The sequence below is a fragment of the Pleuronectes platessa genome, chromosome 15, assembly GCF_947347685.1.
Source record: "Pleuronectes platessa chromosome 15, fPlePla1.1, whole genome shotgun sequence".
NCBI classification, from domain to species: Eukaryota; Metazoa; Chordata; class Actinopteri; order Pleuronectiformes; family Pleuronectidae; genus Pleuronectes; species Pleuronectes platessa.
This window is the reverse complement of record NC_070640.1, coordinates 2,073,606-2,088,469: the sequence shown is the minus strand read 5'-3', so window position 1 is coordinate 2,088,469 and position 14,864 is coordinate 2,073,606.

Here is a 14,864-nt window from a genome sequence, read left to right as displayed (position 1 = left end):
GCGCAAAATGCGATCATACGTTTTCTGTACACCGGCATGACCAGCGAGCTTATCATGAGCGGTTTCGAGTACCAGCGGACGAAACTTAGCAGGCACCACCACCTGGACAATTGGATCACCAACAAAACAATCGGCGTGAGGAGACCACTTCCTCAACAACACGCCGTCTTTAATGAAGTAGCCCCCAGCCTTATTCCGAATTTCATTGTCAACGAGTTCAAACAGCGATTTCAATGTCTCATCTGATTTCTGCTCTTCTGCCAATTCCTCACGTGATACAGAGACCGGATAATCCGCGAGCGAAAAAGATTTTGATTTAGTTGACTGCACTCTGTCAGTCTCAGTCTTTAGACTGGCAGAGCGAGTAACTACACATGCGGTAAACACCTTTGGATACTTTTTCGCACTCTCGTCGGTGGACAGCGGCTCTTCAGTAACCACCAGAGGAGAAGACGTATCTGACCAGATGCGTCTACCTGCCAGCTGGTTCCCAAGCACCAATGAGATCCCTTCAATAGGAAGTGCAGGCCGAACACCAAGCTCCACGTTACCCTCCACTAGCTCACACTCCAGAGAGACATTATGCAACGGCACTGAAATTGTGTTTAAGCCAATTCCACGAATTAACAGCGAATTTCCCGTGTAAGACTCATTAGAGAAAGGCAACACCGACCCTAATATGAACGACCCACTAGCCCCAGTATCCCTCAAAATTTTCACTCGGACTTTATGACCACCAACAAGTGACACAAAGCCATCAGAGATGAATGGGTCAAACGTCACCTCGCGGTCTGCCACACACGCAGAGGCGCACGCCAGCCTGTGGTCAGGCACTGGAACAGCCAGGATCGAAGCCTCAGCAGTCGTGTTAAACGATTGAGCTTTCTTTGCTTTGAGCACTGGACATTGCCTCAACCAATGACCTTTTTCAAAACAATAACCACACGTATCCTTATCCAGAGCAGGCCTTTGCATCGGCTGATATCTTTGAGCAGACCGCTGCTCCTGAGCTTGAGGCACCGGTATAACATTAGGCCATGACCGAAAATTACCTCTATCCATTTTTGTACGATCTAAACGTGAACGGTGCGTCAGCTCCCATTCATCAGCCAGCACGGCTGCCTCAGAAGCAGTGCGCACCTTACGCTCCACAATGTACGTAGCGACACCTTCGGAGAGCGTGTCCTTATACTGCTCTAACAAAAATAGATCGACTAACTCATCCAATGTAGTAATATTTTCGGATCTCCGCCAACGAGCAAACTGCAAAGTTAAAGCTCTCACGAAATCAACATTCGTTTGCTCGTATATCCTCCGGACACTGCGGAACAAAACACGGTAAGCCTCTGGCACCAGCTCGTATGCTTTAAGCACTGCAGCTTTCACTTTATCATAAACCTGACTGTCTGCCACAGACAGTGCCGCATAGGCGAGCTGCGCGCGGCCGGTCAACACACACTGGAGGAGCAAGGTCCTCTCCACATCTGACCAACTGTGCGCATCAGCTACCCGCTCGAACAATTGAAAAAAAGTGTCCACATCAGCCTCTCTAAACGGTGGAACTAACCGAATCTTCCTTTCAACATCTAAATTTGCCGTAGGTGCCTGGCCACCTGGAATTCTACCCTCCCGCAGCAAATTGATGCGCTGTTGCTCTTGATCCAGCTTTATTTTCTCAACCTCTTGTGTGAGACGGATTTTCTCAAGCTCCGTACGTTGCTCTCTATCAAGGCAATTTTTCTCAAACTCCTGCGTGAGACGGATTTTCTCAAAATCCGTCTCCCGCTGCATGACCAGCAGAGCCTTTTGCTCCTCAAAAGTAAACGCTTGTGGTGCAGGTGGTTCAGATGGTGTCGCTGTAGTTATAAGCACCTGCTGATCCACTAACCCGGCCACAACTACACACCTAACGCTCTCTTTTAATCTCCTTTGTATCACGGAAACGACGATGTTATAATTGTCCGCAACCTCGATTAACTGGTCTTTAGTTAACGAGTTTAATAATTCAGCCGAAGGAGTTTGGATAAAACCAGTCACAATTTTTGACGCCATATTCAAACAAAATCAATATTCCCCAATTAACCTTTGATTTGCTACAGAGATCAACAAATTACCCCAGTACCTATCTCAGCAGTAGACCCTGCTTTTCTTCAGGTGGCGTGAGACCGGGGATTTTAAGCACGCAGCCCGTAAATCCAAACAAATCACCGGTTGATAGTGACTCAGTGGAAATCGGAAGTGCCCCCGAGACAACCGCTCTAGATCTTCTGCCACCCAAAAACAACAAACAAAAATAAAAAAAAACACGCATCCGAAGACACGCACTAATCCTAATCAAGGTAATTTATTGATCCGATTTTACAAATCCAAGTTAATCAAAAATCATAACAAGATGACGCTTTACGTACCCAAGAACATTTACTGGTGTTTTAGACGAGCCCCCATATGTCACAACCTAGGGTGGGAATGACATACAAAACACGGACGTGGTACCAGGTAATACTAAGGTTTTATTTCAGATTTCGTTCCCTACAATTGTTCAGCCCAAGTCAAGTTAACAAAAACGTCTGCAACCAATCAATACACGACGCACAGGTACGAAACAAAAGATTAACACAACACCCCCGCTGCTGGGCCAAGACCAGCCTCCAGCCGTCTCTGCTGCAGGTCCAACAACCCCGATGGAGGAGGAGCCAAAACCTTTTAACCAGTCCGGGACCTGCGCGCCGGGTGCACCCAGTTACAGCTCATCAGCCAATCTGCATACAGCGATCAGAGGGCACAAACAGGGGGTTAGATACAATACCGGCACAGGCCAGCAGGCCGTCACAATGACTGACCGTCTTTTTCCACTTCCGCCATCACCTGGTGTAAATAAATCCTTTACTCAGGAAAACAGTTCTGTGGCTGAAGCAGAGAAACTTTTCATGCTTTTTAAAGTTTTATAAATCTTACAGCAGCTTCACCAGCTCTGATCACAAATATCAACTCAAACTAAACCACAGAACAAGAGTCACATTATATTCGTTCTTCACGTCACGACCTCGTCTTGATTCTCAGCTCAGAGAAGCTGGGAGACGTGAACTGATCCAAACTCCAGTCAAACCAGTCTGTCCAGTTTCTGCTCTCAGGCTCTTTGGGTTTTTCTGCACTGAGGGACAAAGGACAGCTTCTCCTGAACCCTTTGTTTCCCATTTTGTGTTTAAAAGTTTGTGTTCTTTGCAGCACAGTGCGTAACTGTAATTATATTATATCTACAAGATTGATATTTTGACATTTTTACCCACATAGATTATTCTGCTGATCTAGAAAGAAGAATCCAAATTCAAATATTCTAGAATACATATTAGAATAAGAATACATTTAAATAAATTATTGTATTGTAACAAATATTCATGTTTTATGCGATTTTATATTATATATACAATTTTAAAGGCAAAATAAGAGGAACTCAAGAAATAAAAAACTTAACTGTCTGCAGTAAAAGGTCTATGTGTGTGTGTGTGTGTGTGTGTGTGTGTGTGTGTGTGTGTGTCTGGTGCTGTCCCTGCTTCGCCTGCCTCACCACCAGGGACCACGGAGAGTGTCTCTGTCGCCCCCTGCTGGACATTAGTGGCTTAATCACGTGTCCATGAGAGTCTCCATGCTGCAGCTGTACGGCATCAAAGTGAGGACAAAACTTAAAGCTTTATTTTCACTCATTCTGGTGAATTGAGGAGTTTTTTAATTGTCACTCACTCTCTAGATTGACGCCTTTGGAAACGGACGAATGATTTAAAGTCCAGACTGAAAAACTCCAGCAGTGAAAGTTTGCCTGAAACATTAAAGTTATTAAAGTTGTTGTAGAAAAGCTCTTCTATTAATTGTTCCATATTCCCCAGTAACTGAGGACAAACCCACAGTCGATCAATTTCAAACTCCATCCAGAGGTTTAGTCCTTTGTCTTTTCAATAAAAGGAATAAAAATGTCTAAATAATGCAGTTTTTTCTTTATGTATTCAATGAAATGTTACACTTCATAATAAAGTTTAATAAGTTAAATACATATGTTTGTCCACTAGAGGAAGCCGTACTCTTCACCACAGCCTGTGATGTGGGAGGTTATGTTGGGTCACAGCGTCTCAGACCAGTAATCATCACTGTGTTCTGTCTGAGGACAATGAATTATGATTATAAGTTATTAATGATAATAAATGTGTCTGAAAATAAGTTTCTCTTCATCAGAGAATCTCTCAGTTTTTCAAATTGCAGAGAATATCTGTATTTCCTAAAAACAGGTATCGAATTTATTAATAATTATATTTATGTCAGACATTTCCCTTCAACCGGTTGCGAATTGACTATGACATAATTAAATCCATGTTTTGAAGATCTCAGTGAAAATCCTCTTGGAATTTATTTGGAAATTATAGATCTGTAAAAGACAAACACGTTTTAATGCCACATCACTTTATTTGGAAAATCCCCTCGTGAATTAAGAACAAAATCAAAGTAAACACGTTGAATACGTTGAATATTCCTCCATATACATAAAACTATATGAAGAATAGCTCGTAAATATTGTACAGCAGTATTCAAGGTGGTGGAGATCAAAACAGAGCAAAAACATGTTGTTAACTGGACCTAACTTCCTCAGGTGGATCTTTTCTCAGTGGAAGTTTTCCATGTCTTCTTGTTTTGTGTATTTCTGCCCCCTAGTGGCCGTAGAATGATTTAAATTGATAAACGAGTGTGTGTGTGCTCTGTGTGGTCAGCTACACAACCTAATGAATTTAAAACTGATTGAGGCCGGAGACGTTTAAACTGGTTTTCTGTCGTTCGGGTGGAGTCGACGCTCACGTGGCCCCGTGGTCTCCGAGCTGTGGTGGTGGCGGGGTGGGGGGGGGGGGGGTGGGGGGGGGGGGCGATCCGAGTGGCCCCGGTGCTCACTGTAAACTGCTCCGTGAGTTGTATTTTTAATAGGATTATAATGACAGTTATGGTTTGCAAGAATTGATGTTTGTGACTTTTACGAGGTGTGAGCGGGGGGGGGGGGCGTGTCCCGGCGGCTCATAAAGGCCACAGGAATGTTAATTGGTGGAGGCCGCCGCCCCCCGCCCCCCCCCCCTCTTTGTTCTGCTCACTCAGACTGGGCTTCTGTTGCGCCCGTTAGAGGCCGAAGCGCTGATTTAAAATCTGTGACTTTAACCCCGCACACACTCTGCTGCAGCAACCCCCCCGCCTCCCACACACATATGTACAGATTGTATCCCACCCACAACACCCCCCCCCCCCCTCCCATTCTTTCTTCTGAGGTTTTCCTTCCCTCTCCTGAGGAAAATGGAGCCTTTGCTTCCCTCATTTCCTCCATGTTGCTTAATCAGGTGGTCGGGGCCCCCCCACCCCTCCTCCCCCCCTCCCTGCTGAGTTTGATCCAGTGTTGGGGGAGTAATTTTATCACAGGTCCCCCCCCCCCCCCCCTGTTCTCCGGAGGCCACACGGGCGGCTGCACCAGACGACTGCACGGAGGTGAGGAGGAAACAACTGAGGATTTGTGTTCGATGCTCGTTTACAACCGTTTGGAAACGTTTGATTAACACAAAGTTTCTGTTTGATTGAATGTTTCTGGTAAATCTTCATCAATCATTCTGATGTTTCTATAACTTCTGCAGAGGAGCTCGGGTTCTCCTCTGTGTTTGTTTGTTTGTTTGTTTGTTTGTTTGTTAGCAAATAAACTGCTGAACGGGGCCAAGAAAGAACTCAATACATTGTAGAACTATTATCATTTTCTTTAACATTGCAAAATAGGGAATTTTCTGGCATGTTCATAGATTTCTCAGAGAACAATACATTTATCTTGATTTTAAATATCTCTCATATTCAGAGAACTGATATTTATGAGTGTGTGAAATCTGCTGCAGCTTGATTGAGTTTAAATGTCGGTCGAGCCTCGGTGGCTTTCAGGTATTTGGCCCAAAAAATATTATTGGACAAATGAAGACTTGGACCTGGCTTCAGATTTCTAAAACATCATCATCATCATCATATATTTGTTTAATAAGAATCAAATAAATTTGGAGAACCTATGAGAAAAAGATCAGGATTCATCCTCTGGGAGCCGTGAATGTTGTGAAATGTTACTTTCATAACTTGATTGTACTTTTATAAAATAATTTTGGAGGCTCGTGTTCATTTGATTGATTTTATTTTATCTTCATATCAGCAGAAGATTTACAGAAACAATCTGTTCTTATTAATTGAAGGAAACAACTTTAAAACTGTCTTTCTCTGTGGACATTGAGAGACACTGAGAAGCTGAGATATTAACTTGTTGGATGGAGCGAGGACAGAGTTTGAGACTCAGGGGTCACGTGATGGATTTGAACCTGGAATCTGATCGAGGGCCCCCCCCCCCACCCCACCCCCCCGACAGTCCGGAGCACCTTGACAGACAGAAACACCGTCTATCTGCCCGAGTCTCTCCATAATTTCCTGGGGAAGTGTTCCTTTTAAAAGACAAGGCCTGAGCGGCCGGGGGAGTCGGCGCTGATAACGGCCCAGGTTAAGATGAGGCGGGGGGGGGGGTGGGGGGGGCGTAGTCCGACACACGCTATCAGACGACCGGCCTCCGAGCAAACAAACAGCCCTGACCTCTCCAAACAACGGCAGCAGGGAGCAGCTGATAGGGGGGAGACGGATAGGTAGAGGTTGGTGATGGTGCAGCGAGTGTGTGTGTCTATGCGTGTGTGTGTGTGTGTGTGTGTGTGTGTGTGTGTGTGTGTGTGTGTGTGTGTGTGTGTGTGTGTGAAGGGGAGGTAGAGATCAGGGGGCAAAGGTGCACGCAGGGCAGGAATTATCTGATCCCTCCGTGATCTCAGTGTCTCGGTGTCGATCAGAGGCCTGTGTGGGTGTGTGTGTGTGTGTGTGTGTGTGTGTGGGTGTGTGTGTGTTTCTGTGTGAGTGGTTCTTTACACTTAATGAGTCACTGGGTCTCAAAGTGGGTTTCCATCCAAGAACAACAGAGGTTTTGAGCCCTGACCTCTGGGGGGAGCTGACGTTCATCTTCACAGTTCTTCAACCAAACAGGAAAACAAGTCACGTTTCTAAAGTTTGTTCCGAACAACAGAAATATCCAATAAAAACAAAATCTATTGATCAAAGCTTGATAAACAAAACTGGAAAATACATTAGAAAATAAAAGATGAGTGAAAATGTTTCTCTTCTTTATCTGAGCAGCAGAAAAACTCTAAATATCTTTATATTTTTAACGCTCAACAGTTTTTAAAAAACGTGAACCAGCGATGTGATGATGGAATTGTGTGTGTGTGTGCGTGTGTGTGTGTGTGTGTGTTTGTATTGTCTTAGATATCAGTGTCCCAGCAACACACTCAGACACATTTCTTATGTTTAATTCAATATTATTAATGATTATTGACTTGCTGTGTCTGTTGTCTATTTTCTCTTTTTGATCTCAACTCTTTATGCGTTGATAATTTTTCACTTTTAATTTTATTTTGTAAAGCACCTCTCAACTTTAAAGGCAATACATAACAGTTTATTATTATTCTACAGCAGCAGACGTACAAATAAGAATAAGAATAAGAATAAACTGACAAAAAGGCCAAAAAGGTTCAACTAATCCAAGAACACACACATTAATAAAGCATTCGTCAATATTATGATAATTTATTTTAGTCATGTACACCCCAAGGAAACATTTATAGTGAGATAATATGGTCTTTAAAATAATTACTAGATAACATAAACTGGTAAAATTAAATAAATACTAAAACTGCAATAATAAATAGTAAAACCACAACTAACTTTTGACATCCTAACTCATTGATATACAAACAAATATTGATTTTGTGGCTAACCCCCATATTTTGGAATATTCCATGTTAACGTTCTCACAGTTTTCTTCAGATGAAACTTTTGGTTTTCCCGTCTTGAAACCTGTTTCTGAAACTTCTCTCACATGTGAACTAGAAGCAGGAAGCTGCTGCTGCTGTCAGCTTCTTCACAAACGACTCATCAGACGTCGAGCTGCCACTTCGGTGACTGGATGGATTCTGGAGAAACGGCTCCCTGGACACAAACTGGTAGACGGCCCCTCGTCTCTGCAGCCGGGGCCTCGGACTGAGATGATGGAGTTCTGATCTCTTCACTGAGTCACTTCATACAGAGGCTGTGGCTCCAGGGGCCTCCTGACCTCGGGGGCCCATCCTCACCTCTGTGGTTCATCCTGCGTGAGTTCAGGCAACGAAAGCTTCTCGGTTGATGTCGGAGAAACGAGGACAGGAGCTGAAGCAGCAGTTTGAAGAGAGGAGGCGAGTTTCACCTTCAAACACCACAGGAGGCCGAGTCCGTTTGAATGAGCTGATTCAGGATCTGCTGATCTGATGATCGACTGGATCTTCAGATGGTTGAGGGACAAATCCACCAGTTGGAGTTTAGAGATTCTCAGACACAACATCACTGCACAGGGGACAGGGACATTTAGGTTCTTATCTATAAACTTTGATTTCAACTCCAGGATTTTATAAAACATTTTCATAACAATTGAGAAGATTTATCCTTTAGCTGATAAACTCTAATCTGAGCCTCAGATCTGTATCTGAGTTCATGTTGCTAACTTTTATTTAAAAGAATAATCAACACAGGAAAGATGTTTGTATTTTACTTTAAAAAACATTCCCCTTAATTCATGTTCTATATATTGGCTGTATTTGTGTTTTCTTTTTATTTATAGTTATTTATTATAAAATTCATTTTACATGTCTTCGGCATATGGCCTCGATAACAATGTCTTACGAGTAAGTGACATATAATCTTTCAATATTCAAAATGGTATAAAGAAATCGGCATCAGAATTATTTCTCTATATAATCTGCATCAACTTCTGAAAAGGATTATTTTGCGAGTATCAAAGAACACAAAGTGTTTAACCAACATAAATCCCAGATAAGCTGAGATGCTTCATATAATTCTCTTCTCACCTCATCTGTATTTACTCATATTTTCCATATCTGTAAATATTGACTTGTCTGCTGCTCTTTAGTAATCTGTATATTTCATGTTTGTATGATTATAAAATCTCACCTATAAATGTCACCTCATCAAAACTTTATCTTGGATTTATGGTTAGATGTAAAACTGAGATGCACTTTAGATGAACGATCATGTGTATTATTGTGTGTTCGTGGTCTGAACGTGCATGTGTGTGTGTGTGTGTGTGTGTGTGTGTGTGTGTGTGTGTGCGTGTGTGTGCGGGACAAATGCAGACAAACGAGCGAGGAGAGGGGAGGAGGGTGAGGAGGGTGAGGGGGAGGGAGGGTCATCAGATTCTTTGATTACTGAACCTTGTCATTCAGATAGTCGAGGACTCGAACACACAGAGGAGCTCACCTCCATCCGCAGGGGCCTGGCCCGGGTTGTATATAAATCCTGTTTGTGTTGTTAGTCTCATTAGAGGTTGTATGTGCACTTTTATTATTGTTGATTTGCTTTTAATGGCTTACAAACAATTCTGGTGGTTAATAAATTTGTTTAAGTTGGTAACTGCAAAGTTATTTCATATTTTATATCATATTAGTAAGTTAAATGTGTTTGTTGTCTGGACAAATCAAAATGTCTGAAGACGTCACATAAAACTCAACACAACTAGAAATAAACTTATATTTTTCTTCCATTTTCTGTCATTTTAAACAATAATAATCATAAGAAGAAGAAATTATATTTCACGGCTCTTTTGTCAATATCCAAGGACAACTTACAATCATCATTAATAAACATAATACCAGAATATAATAGAATAATTCAAGTAAAATCAAATGTTAGAATCTGATCAGGAGACACACACACTTGAAGTAAAACCAAGATTAAAATCAGGTTAAGAGACGATGACAGTGCATTTATCATCTATTTAAGTGGAACATTTCATCAGTTACATCCCATAATATCAAAGTAAAAAGTAAAGGTTAAGTAGTGAGAGGAGTCACACGAGTCCTTCCTCCACTCGGGGGCAGTAGTGAGGCCTCGGGCCCTGAGCCGTGTTGTTAGCTGTTGATATACGACCGCTGCAAACAGCCTCTAAGTGCATCTCAAGGTTCATTGAAAGGGTGAATAAGCTCTATAAATAAGATCTGTAACTAAGATCTATGACTCAGATCTATAACTCCTCTCCTGTTAACGTCGTCTGTGGTGTCACACGTTGACCTGATGCTGAACGGGGGCTGAACGTGTTCGATTCCTCATTAGGCCTCAAAACGCAGTGAGAGCAGAAAACCTACAAGTTTCCATGAGTTTAAAAACTAAACATGTTCAACAGAGGATCCATGAATCAAACAAACTGAACAGAGAAGAGAAATCACAGCTCTTCACACTTTATCTGGAAGTTAAAATAATCTGCAGCAAAAATAAACAACTGCAAACAGAAGTTAAATATTAACTTTGTCTCCTTCAATAACAAAACATATTAATTAACATTCATACTCGAGTCCAACATGTAAAACAGACAGATTCTGTCATGCAGACAAGATGTCATCTGCAGGTTAATGTTAAAAAAAAACAAATAACATATAAACACATGTATAAATCCACATTTAACATGTTTAATTACTAAATAAATAATATATCTTCATGATGGACAAAGGCACAAATATAAAAGGAAAACAAAATAAAGACACATCATTCAGGAGCAAATCAACGATGTATTAAAACAAAGAAGACTTTATATATAAAATCAGATTATTTGGTGACGTTCAAATGTTTGGATTTAAAAAAGATTGAATTTGAATCTTCTTGTATCTTTTAATTCTTTTTACCCTTTAAAAACACGGAAACTGAAATTGATTATGAGTCAGAGTTTGTATTTTTGTATTTAAATGACTCTTAAAGATTTTTTTTTGATTTTCTGATCAACGTTAGTATTGATCCACAAATATCTCAGAAAGAAAATTAAATAGTTTGTTGTTCATCTGGATTAAATGATAATTCCCAGAAAATCCCATTTTATATCGATCAATCTTTAAAGCAGTAATTTATTGAAGGTGTTTTCTTGTTGCTTGAGTTTCTTCTCCTGATTCTCTCAAGTGTCAGCTTCTAAATCTCTGCTGCAAATCAGAAGCAGCAGAAACAAAACCACGATTCCATAAAACAAACCCAGTAACTCCAGCGTTCACAGGCAGCAGAGACTTACCGTGTGTGGAGGGGAAAGTGGCGTCTCACACCGGAATCAAACCTTTCACAGTCAGCGGGAGTTTAAACTGTCCAGAGCAGCTGAGGGGCTGCGTGAGATCAGGGGAGCTGCACCGTCACTGGAACAGCCGAGGTCTAGTTTGTGTGTGTTTGACAGAATCACACACAAACAGAATAAACCTTCACACCGTTTCTAAAGCTGCTGGAAGATTCATCTTCTTTACATCTGAAGGTGAACATCTGGAAACATCTGTTGTCTGTGCTGCTTCCAGGAAAATGAAGAGTTGATTCTTTAAATTCAAAAAGAAAAATTTAAATTGTGAACCAGCGTTAATCTTTAAGTTTCTTGATATTCGGTTCTTTTACAGTTTTTATTTGTTTATCTCGACAATAATCCCTTTGTTACTCAAGTTCTCTTCTAGGATTTTAAATAAACTTCTGTGGGTTTTGACTCTTTATGATCATGAAACATGAACTTATCAGCACAAGGTCACATGTTTGTTTTGTAATAATAAAAACATGACAAAATCCCTCTGAAGCAAATTCAATGGAAGTGAAGCAGCATCAGTTACAGTTCGGTCTAAAAAACACTTTTCAAGGTTCAGCTTCAGATCAAATGAGTTTTCAACTGTCAATCAAATCAGGATCAAATCAATCTCCTCTTTTTGTTTCCTTGAGCTGCAGCTGAAGAAGAGAAATGAAAACTCTAACTTCAACCACGTTCGAACCAAAAGTACGAAACAAAATAATGTTCCCTCAGATTGTTGAACATCTGTGTTACAATAAATCAGGAAGAAATCGGACAAGTTAGCTTGTTAACATACACACGTACAACAAAGTGTTCCACTCCAGTCCACCAGGTGGCAGTGATGCAGGTGTTGTTATCGATCCCAACCACAGGAAACATTACGTTATTGCAGAGATCGACTGGATCAGTCTTCAGTTCTGAGAGGTTCCTGTTCTTTGGTAAAGTTCCACCACTTGAGCTGTTTGGTGATGGACTGGATCTTAACTGGGACCCTGATCGCTGCAGTGGGAACACACAGGGTTCCTGCAAAGGTTCCTGGTTCCTGGAGAAAGTTAAGGTTCCTGGTACCGGGACTAAGTTGCTGAAGAGGTTCCTGGTTCGTAGAGACAGTTCTTGTTCTAGGTTCCTATACTTTGTGCAAAAATTGATTTGTCTGCTGAAGCCTCCGAATATAAACCTCAGAAGTGATTTTGCAGTCGTAACATTTTTAAACTGAAATTACAATAACGTGGAATTTCTTTGTTTTCATAATAAACAGTAGAATAATGACTGATTTCATTATAGAAGCACGTGAGCTTCACTGAATCGTGGCCTCATCACTAGAAGCGTTGAGACGTGGTCTGAGCCTCAGAGTCCGACTCACCAGGAACTCGTGCACACTTGGTCTCTGTTGTTTCTCTGTTCTTCCTCTTAATTTGAAATTACTCATTTCCTGTGGGCGGAGAAGTCGTCCAGAAAAAAAAAAGAAAAAAGAAAAAGAAACCTGCCGTGTCACAATTAAGAGAACTCACAGTTGCCCCCAGTAACTACCCCGACCCACCAGACCCCCCACCCCCCCCCCACCTTCCCTTCTACCCCCCCTGCCCCCCCCCCCATAATAACCTAGACTCTTTGTCACCGTGGTGATTGGTAGACTAAACAGGGCAATATTCACCAGATCCACGACCAGCGGATCATTACAAACATTAAGACGATACAAAGGGAAACAAAACTGGTGACCCCGCCCCACCCACACGGCCCCCCCCCCCCCTGGCCCCTCACACTCTCTATTTTAAGTGCACGCCATCACGTGGGCATGCAATTACACACACAGACACACACCCACACACACACACTCACACACACGCACTCACAGTGAAGCCTATATATTCTTAACATTCTTCGGCCGGTAAACAAACGGGCCGGACAGATGCATCACCCCAGGCAGACAGAGAGATTCTGAGGGCTGGGAATGTTTACACGCTGCTGTCGCCTGCCGAGGCCGAGTCCAGAGGCGGCGAGGACGGAGACACGGAGAGAGACACCGAGAGACAACGGTCATCAGGTCCACCGACTGATACCGACTCTGATGCGACCGCTGAGGATCTCTCGTGCAGGAAAAAGACTCGATTAGAGAAAACCTAACAGAAAATTAAATAAAAACCTGTGAAACCATTGACCCAAAGCAGTGTTTGTCCAGTTACTTGAGTTCGATGAATTTGAATTGGAACGTGTGTGTGTGTGGACAAACGTCACGTTAAAAACAGATGGATTATGGACCGGGCCTTCGGGGTTCAGGCGTCAGAGGGCCCCCTGGTGTTCGCCTGCAGAATAACATCACGGGGAGAAACGCTAAATGGAGACAAAGACGCAGAACGTGTGTAAAGATGTGTGAAATATTCATGAATTGATGCACAATGAACACAAGGTGTCAAAGGATTGTGTACATGTGTTGTGTCTTTGAGTCTTTTTAAATCACGACGTATTAAAGACCCAGTGACACAATAGATTCTAAAGTTCTCTACATGTGGCAGCTGCTGTTTGGTGTTGAAGATGCTTGAAGACGTGTCTGTTGCTTGTATTGTAAAATTAAGTTATTTAATAGAATATACACGTATTTAAACCTGTGTCATCAACCTTTGAGATTCACAAAGAGGTCAGGACAGGAGTGACCTTCTGCGCTTGAGTAACACGAAAATTTACTTTTGCATGAGGCACAATAAGTTCTTTGTTGTTGACTCATGTTTCTAAAGTTAAAGCTTTCAAGGATCAGACCATTGTTTGCATCTTTCCACAGTCGATGTTGTTTATTACAACCGAACAATCACCACACAGACTTTATAAAAACAAATCAGACTAGAAAAGGTTCTTATCATCTGTTTTTATAACATTTCTAGAGGTCGTTGGACTAAATAGTCTCAACCTAGGGTCCAATCCCAGTGCTAACTTGAACCAGAGCTTTCTACCATCTCACACTGTCAGTCGATGGCCTTTGCTCAGTTGTCATTATAACCTGAGATCCTCCGCAGCTTCTCCGGAAGCCAAGTATGTGTGAACACAAATGTCCGAGTGAACGTCTCCAGACTTTCTGCAGAGATTCTCCACGTGGCCACGCCTCTAAAGTCTGCAGACAGAAAAAAATTCAAAACAATTTCTCAGGATGAAAAAGTGATGTCACACACGCACACGCAGAAGAAGATGTCAAGAGAGTTTGTGTTGATGAGAGCCGACGGAGGCAGATCCTCCTGAGGGACACGTCTGAACACGGCTCAGAGCTAAACCTGTGAAAGGTAGAAAGAGCAGACCTCACTTTAAAAACATGTGACCAATTCCTCCTGCTCCCATTGGCCCTCTAGTCAAAGCTACGAGCCTAAAACACATGAACACAACACGACAACTTCTCTTTATTTATTGATGGCTGTGATACTTTGGTCACATGACATCCTGGTTTTAAAATTCAACCCACTCCCCGATCGGCTGTTTCCACGCAGCTGAAGTCACGTTTAGGAACGAGTGAGCGAACTGGACGAGGATGAAAATCACGAGCTGCAGCGAAAAATCAGTGGAAAAAAAAAAATGTCACCTGACGTCGGTGCTCAGCTCCTATTGGTCAGGTAGTCTGCTGCCCTCCTCTGGATGAGATAAGATAGAATAACACTCAGTCCATCCCCAGGGGGCA